This window comes from Biomphalaria glabrata, chromosome 13 (assembly GCF_947242115.1).
Source record: "Biomphalaria glabrata chromosome 13, xgBioGlab47.1, whole genome shotgun sequence".
NCBI lineage: Eukaryota > Metazoa > Mollusca > Gastropoda > Planorbidae > Biomphalaria > Biomphalaria glabrata.
In genome coordinates, this window is record NC_074723.1 from 584,126 (window position 1) to 593,014 (window position 8,889).

At 36.8% G+C, this 8,889-nt stretch overlaps 1 pseudogene; it reads right to left on the bottom strand.

The window, feature by feature from the left end:
• LOC106053614 (uncharacterized) overlaps nucleotides 1-8,666 on the bottom strand; it is a 33,064-nt pseudogene extending 24,398 nt beyond the window's left edge.
• Nucleotides 8,667-8,889: the final 223 nt, after the last annotated feature.

Genomic DNA, 8,889 nt, shown 5'->3' on the forward strand with positions numbered 1-8,889 from the left:
ATCTCAATTACAGTTTCATCACATAGATCTGTTACACTTTATCATATATCTCTCTTACAGTGCTATCACATACTTCTCTTACATGGCTCTCTTATAATGTGCATGTCTGTTGAACTGTTACATTGTTACCATGAAATGTCAATACTTACATGACACTTGGGGTGGAATTTGAAACCAGTAACTAGCCAAAAGAAATATTCCAGCCACAAACTGAGGCCTAGAAGTTGGAGCAGAAAGAACGGTTGTAATAAGAGTGTTGACACTTCAATACAAATGATTACACAAATTAAAATACAAGAGTAAGGGTTTAAAAACTTACTTCTGAAATGTGGTGTATATCTTAAGACTTGAATGATCAGTAGGCTCAGAATCTACATAAAATATTAAGAGTCAAAGTCACAACACTACAGGCTATATTAAGTAGATAGAAGGTAATTATAATAATAAGTCCAAAGATTAAGGAAGAATGCAGTATTTCATGAGACAGAAAGTAAGTGACATTCAAACACAATACAAAGTAGTTGAGTAGTAACATCAATAAACAATCTTTTAGTTATGTGAACTTTTAGCATTTGTAGCCATTGTGTAGTTATATAATATGAATATTTATCTAGTACTCCCAATTCCAAACAAGCTGCAGCAGTTTCAAGCCACAAGAGATTGAGGGAAAATCCTGAGAGGACTCTATAAAACTTAAGAACTAACTATGGTATTCTTTACAACAGTTTAAGTTATATTAGCATGACAGGTGCTGGACTTGGTTGATACAAGCTATTTAGGATGTAGTAACAAATTCGTACAAGTGCTTCTTCTTCCTAGTGCCATTAGAGAATGGAATGGGCTGCCTGAATCAGCCAGGAAAACCAATGACTTGGCAGAGTTTAAGCCATTGATTAACATGCATGACTAAATTTACACATAAAATGCATTGGATTCTTCAACTTCAACTTGTTTCTTCAACTGAATTGAGATAAGCATTTCTCAGAATAACACTTGCAAATTCAAAAGAGAGACAGTGAGCTATGAGATCTGTTTAGATCTCCTGTCTTAGAATGAGTCAGGCATGCATATTACAGTAATATATTAACATTGTCAACACAAAGTAAAAGTGTGACTGACTTACAAATATAATATTCCTCATCTTCAACAGGATAACCTGTACATAAGTAGGCATCAGGCTATAGGGAAAAAAAATTAAACAAATTTAAACTATGCAAACAATATTGGAATGTGAAGGTCACATGACTTTTATTATTATTATTATAAAAAATTATTTTGTTTTTGCAAGAAAATAAATCAGTATAGAATAACAATCATCATGTTTTATTTATTATTATCTATATATAGTTATAACCCTGCCATGCACACCACCATTCAAGTAGTGCAGTAGGTGTGCACTGTTAGAGACTAGACTGAGAAGGAATGTTGACATTGAAAAGAAAAAGTCCCCCCCCTCCCTCCCCAAGTCTAGGGCTGATGAACAACCTATGCTCAAGACATATTATTATGTGTTTGTGATGTCCTGTGAATTAACATGTGAGCAGGTCAGGAGGCGCAAGAGAGACCTTTTCTCTCTGCTCAACATTAAATTTTATAACAGTAGGCAGATGTTAGCGCTACTGGGTGGGCTCAATCTGTGCACCTCGGTCTGCGACCAAGGGGCTAGAGTCGCCTAAGTAACCAGACAACTAGACTACACTAAACTAACTAAATTTAAAATGAAAGCAAGAACAAAAACTTTACTTGAAATACTAAAAATAAAACGATACTTTATTTGCATGAAAAATAAATCAATAATAAAATATAATATATATACACTAACCACTACAACTGAACCCAGAAATTAACTAAAACCCTCTAAATCTACGCCACTACCAAACACCAACAAACTAACCAAACCAACTATCTACAAACTGATAAAACCAACTATCTAACTAAATCACTACAACTACTGTGTACTATATTAGACCTAGATACTAGATCTACTAGACACAAACACACTACAATAAACTAGTCTAGATCTACAATATTCTACTACTACAACCAACCCATAACACTAACACTAAAACAAGAACACCTTAGTTAGGCTTAGTACCTTAGCCTTACTAGATCTATTAATAATAGTATTACTTCACTAAGACCAAACTAAAGTTACAGTATAAGCCACTAAGCCGACTAAATCCTTTTTTTTTCCTGACAATCCATTCAGATCAGATCTAGTCAATTCTAGTCTAGCTAGATCAGATAATTAGATCGATCTTAAATTATAAGAATATTAGACTGTCTAGTCTATATAGATCTAGAATCTAGGTCTACCATCTAGATCTAACAGTGAGTAGGCCTAGTCTAACCTGTTTCTAAGAAAAAGAAAAGGATTTTTAAAAATACGTTTAAATCATAGCATGATAGTAAAGGCTACTATAGAATGAGATCTAGATCTATATAATGAATATAATCTAGATCTACGTATAGATTATAGTCTATATTAAGTATATAGATCTAGATAATCCCGCCCTCCCCTAGGCATTCGAGGACACATCAGTTTACCTGGTTGACCTAAAAACAAAACATGCGCTGATCTAACTTACTCTAAGTATCTTTAATCTATGTAGTCTATTATCTCTATAGTCTATATTATAACACAGTCTGACAAAAGAAAAAGGCCCCAAAGTCAGTACTGAATATTTTTTCCGGGGAAGGGGCTAAAAAGCTATGATAGCTTGTGAACTGTGTTACCTATACATCTAGATTCTAGATAAATTCCGCCTTCTCCAAGCCACCTAGTTGACCAAAAAAGAAAACGTATCTTAGAGCACGCTCAGTGTCTGTTGCACACACATACAAAAAGCATCAACGTACTAGCATGCTTAGTGTGTGACCTAATTAACGGCTTGACCGATCAATAATTGGCTCCTCCCCCTTTTCTCTCATCATTATTGTCAATAAAACTAGAGCAATGTTTTGGGGCTGTGTAGATGGCCTGGTATACACCTGTGTGTTGTGCTATTAATGAACTTTTTCTAATGTGTGTTGGTCTGATGGCTGTGATTGGATTGAGTCTTGAGATTTGTTACTTGATAGTATCTTCCCCTCACCCAAAGAAATTTTAAAATACCATATCTACATTCTATATCTCCCCCTTTCTTTTTATTTTAAACTAATTTAAAAAGAGAGAACTATACTATTTGGATATAATTACTATTATATTGATTATAAAATAAATACTAGATTCATTATTAATTTATTAACATATAAAAAACGAGACCTATTGTTATAGCGATAAAAACGCATGGTCTTTTTTAAACCTCTATGCGTCATGCATTTATTCTGCAACCCATTCCATGCTCTAATATCACTAGGGAAGCTGGAGCATTTGTAGAAATTTGGCCTAGGAATGTGCCTCTATTGTATCTAGATATAATCTACTGTAAGGTGTAGTGATTTGAAGTAATGAGCAATGATGATTTGAATATGATCACCTAAAATTTTGGCCGCAAATAATAGACATTAACAACTACACGTGCTTCTAGAGTCTGCCTAACTTGAAAGCCTAGGAAGATTTGATTGGTTAGTCTGTGAAACACGCCTTCCGATTTAGCAAAAACATCACAAGGTGTTCTGTGCATTTTAACCGTGACCTCAGTGTATGTCGAAGGCGCCGTTTTAACGCGGAATACGCAACTGTGTAGTCAACTGTGCTGGTAGGAGGTGCTAACAAAGGGGAAATGCGTGGTCTTTTTTTCAGGACGCAAAGTTGTTTTTTTTTAATGCGTATTTTATTTTTTAAATCAGTTATAATTATACAGTTTAATAATAAATAATTATCTTATAGTCAATATTAGAGCGGTATTATTAATAGCTTATATTAGAATAGTCACAAGTAGATCTGAAATTTAAAAAAATCCTACACACACGTAACTGGTGCACGCTAGATCCATTTTTCAAAAATAGGGCGGGGTAAGACACATTTGACCTGTGTAAAAGTGTTGGCCTCATTCAGTCGTACAACGACTAAGGTTAATCTCGCAGAACACTTTTTCGTGTATATAACTGTAGAGCCCTATTGTGGAGAGACACTCTAGTCCACATTTTACGCATTAACAGGTGGCCTATTTCGCTTTATTGGTCTATCTAGATGAGCTGGACATTTTTCGTATGGCACGCTTTTCTTCCAGAGCTGAGGCCCGTGATTTTTCACTGTCCATACATTTCTTGGTCACCATCTCTCTCCGCGTAGTGTTCTAGGGCTATGTCTTCCCAGTATCAATGTTCACTGTTTTGAGGTCCCGTTTTATCTTATCTTATATAATAATACAGACGTTACTTCAAAAAAGATGATTACGTCATACACGTCATGCATTTAGTCATGCATATTAACCAATGACCTAAATTCTGCCAAGTCACTGGCAGACCTGCCTACCGTTACGCAAAATGCGTATTCATTACGCGAAATGTCCCAAAAATGACCGTCAGTACGCAAATACGCATTTAACCCGCCGCGTTACGCATTTCGTATCCTTTTTTTTTTTCCCTTTCTTGATTAGCTTACGAGCGGTCACATAGGTCACGCTAAACCGTCCTGTTGGGGGGGGGGAGGACAGAAAAGGTGGGGGAACACATTGTGTCCAGGTTTATACGTTGATTGGTTCTTAAAAGCAATTAGATTTAGTCTAGAAATGAAGAACGCGAGAGTGAGGAAGTGGCGGGTTGGTACCAGGTTGGTACTGTCAGTTAGCTGATACACCAACGTGACTTTTTTTTTTGTAAGTTCATTAGTAGAAAGTAATTATGTTGAATCCCTGATTCCCGTATTCATTTGTATAGAAAAAAAATATCGAAGTGCTATCGATTCAAAACACATTGAGTGACATTGTAGATATCTAATCTAGATCTGGATTCAAGATCTAGAATCTAGATAACCTGTTATACAGGAATAGATCTAGCTAGTCATTACGTTATGTCATGATTCTCTACATTACTAGAGATTCAATTTAGTTGTAGTATGATTTAGATTGTCCAGATCTAGATCGATAACATCTACTACCATCTAGTCTAGATCTAGACTAGATTCTTAGTCTTAGTATAGAATAGATCAAGGATGAAGGTAGGCCTACGAAAGATTGGAGTAGACCTACGTTTGTAGCGGATCCACGGCATCGGTAACACTCTCGAACCCAGATCTAGAGTAGATTATATTCATTATATAGACATAGATCCAGATCTAGTCTAGATATCATCTCTATTGTCGTATTGATCTAGATTTAGATTGTAGATCTAATCATGACATCGAGATCTAATATTATATATATATATATATATTTATATTGTTATAAACCTGGTGGTGGCACAGATGGGGGTAGTGTGTGTGTGTGTAGTCAGCCAACGCAAATCGCCCCAGGCCAGCGCTAGACGAGCGGTCAACCGTGACGAGGTACGACTGTCAGGCGAGTCGTGTCAACAGGACGGTTCGAGAAGGATCGCAGCGTCACGAGAGTTGTAGTCAACTGACCACCTAGAAACGTCGAGCGGCGTTCTGTCCGGTTCGAGAAGGCCAGTAGGGACCCTATATAAGAGCGGAGGCGACGCAGTCAAGACAGTCGAGAAAAGGGGCTCAATACAGCAAGGTTCAGTCGCGGGTTCACGACAGGAGTTCAGAACACGGTCGACTACAGCACAGTTCAACGGTGTAGTTCTGTACGGAGCATTACGACGGTTCAGTGCGGAGTACTGTCAAGTACAGTTGAGACGAACGGCGTCTTGATCTTGGTCTGTGATCGAGTCCGACACAACGAGCCCAAGTGTGTGAAGTCAGTCCCGAACTGTTGAACCCAGTGCAAGCCCGGAACGAGACGGAGAGGCCAGTGCAAGACTTGATACGGCGAAACGGTGTTATCGGAGAGATATTTGTTATCGCAGAGCTATTTGTACTGTTCTACGTGCTGCCAATTGTACAGTATTGGCTGTTATTTATGGACATTAAACCTTTACGTTATTTTGGAGCCCTGACTTGTCAAGTTCTTTAAGTTGGTGGTGTATGGTGCAGTTTGCAGAGAGCCTGGATAGTGAGATTCGTAACAATATGACAAAATAGTGGATTTCGTAAGTGTTACGCATTCTGGTGCCAAAATACGCATTTTGACCATCAGCGTTACGCATTAGGACTTTTTTTGGTAGGCAGGTCTGCACTGGTTTTCCTGACTAGGTCAGGCAACCGTTTTATTACACCCAGATCTAGATTTTTCATTGACAGATGTGTTATTTGATCGCTAGACAACTCAACGCTATTAGTATTACGCACAAGGAAAAATACAAGGCAGTCTTTTCATCATATATAGCAACTAGTCGACGTATCGAGACATCGACTATACAAGCTAGGTCTATCTGACCAATCCAACACATTAATGGTTTACTGTCCAACTTTTAGTGTTCAGTCTAGGGCAGAGAGAGGGGGGATGTGAATGAAAGTGTTACATTTTTTTTCCCTAGGGTTGATTACCCGAATGCTCTGATAAAACAAAAAATTACAACACACTAGCTATTGCAAACACGAAACATTCAAATTGCTGCAGTTAAAGTACACATAGCATCGAAGCAGTAAAAGGGATGACTATTGATATAAAGTATCTAATTGGACTACTGTCAGTTTATCAATCAGGGCTGCATGTTGTATTTGAGAAATATCACTATTTTTATGTTTCTGGCTTAGCTTAAGCCTTCGCTCACTGATTGTCAATGTACATTGAAAATACACTTCCACTGGCAGTAAGCCTATTTATGGCAGGAAGGGTTAGGTTTCAGCAATCAACTCAAGAAAACATTAAGATAGGCTGAATTGATATAAGCTATGTAAGAACACTTACAGTTACAAATGATGATACATAAAGTAAGCTTAAAATAGTTTCTCAATTTTTTGAGATAACAAAATAGTTTTAATCGACTTTGATTTGTTTTGCCTTAAAAAAAAAAAGTGGTTTATTGTGCTGTTATTCATAGTATGCGAATAGTAGAATATATGCATCTGTTTGGAACCCCTCAACTCAAAGAAAGTGAACAAACTGTAACAGACACAAAATAGAGCAGCGAGATTCATAGCAAACGAATATTCTTATTTGATTAGACACCTTTTGTAAAATCACTAAATTTAGAAACCTTTAGGATAGAAGACTTAAAAGTAAGTGCTTTCCTTGTGCTATTAGAGCATTGAATGGGTTATTTGAGTCAGTCAGGAAAACCAATGACTTGGCAGAATTTAAGTCATAGGATAACATGCATGACTAGATTGACACGCGTAAGATGTAATCATCATCTTTTTTTTTTGAAGTGACGTCAGTAATTTATAAGATGAGAATCAATGCCATCGTCAGAATCTTTTGCTCTCTTTGTAATGCAAATAATTGTCGAATTCATGTCTCGTGTCAATAATGTACTATAATAGAACAATAAGCATTTCACAATGAAGGAATCACGGCTTTTTTTTTTATTAAAAAAAAAATAGGTGCCGGTACTCAGTGATTGATTGCCTAACTTTTAACTACTAATAAATTAATAATATAGATCTACGTTAAAATACAAGAAAAGTAATAATTTTTCCCCCACATTCCAAAAAGGTGCCGGTACTCCGTAGCGATGCCTTCCGTCACAAAAAAAGCCCTGCGTATATAGATCTATATTGTTATGTCTCTCCTACTGTTCAGGCTCTCTTCTAACTGCACCTTACGACACAACGAACTTAAAGAACCTCACAACTCAGTGCTCCAAAGTATCAGATCAGTCAGTTTAATGACAAATACATCGCAATTGGCAACAACATTAACACTGTCTTTACAAAAAGTCTTTCTAACACACTCGCTCTTATATAGTGTCTCTACTGGCCTACTCGAACCTTCTTGACCACTCCAGTTGATCACTTTCGCCGTGACTTGCGTGCGTAATATTTACACACAGGTCGTTGCCGAACTGGCGAGTACTGTCACTGGTCACAGTTGACCGCTCTTCCTGCGCTGGACAGTGGCGATTTGGGTAGGTTAAAAATACACAGCACTACCTCCATCTGTGTCACCCCAGGTTTACAACAATATATTTATTGCTTTATATAGGCCTATACATAGAAAGAGAGACAGAGACATTTATACAGTATTATTATTTTTTCATTATTTGTAAGTTGTCTTTTTTATATGGACTTAGGCCAACATTTTTTAATAGATCTTTTCATGAAGTTGGATGTTCATGTCATTTCTTTTTTCTTCTAAGAAAAAGAATCTTACCTTTGCGTAATAAATAATCCAAACTTTGCCTGTAATACCCATATGATTATAATAATCCAATCTGTTGAAGAATCTAATTATTCCAATATCTGACCTTCACTGAAGCATATTTCTATACAAAAAGTAAATGATCGAAAAGAAATATGTGCGCGCATGAACTGCAATGATAACACGTCTACTTTCACTAAAAATAGGTCAAACTTTTTTTTCCGTGTCTGAAACAATTCATGTAAAAATCAAACTAACACATTAAGAAACCCGGTCAATACAATGTTTGGTATCTCTTGCATGAATGACCTTTATTGTAAATTTACTATAAATATAGAATCTACTACCAAAAACTACTGCTACTAGAATCTACTACCAAAACATCTGGCACAGTGAGTACGCGATGCCGTGTGTAGGATACTATCTTGGATCGGATGCCTTCCTACTATTTTGAACCAACAGCATGAGTCTCAAAAGAGTCAAATCAGATACAATGGTGACATATCAGCTTATTTCTCTGTAAAGAATGGCGTGAAGCATGGCTGGATACTTGCTCCAAAGACTCCAACCATCTTTCATCTTACCAAAAGATTGCGTTTGGCATACGGTCGTCCCCAGTACGATATACGTGCCATGC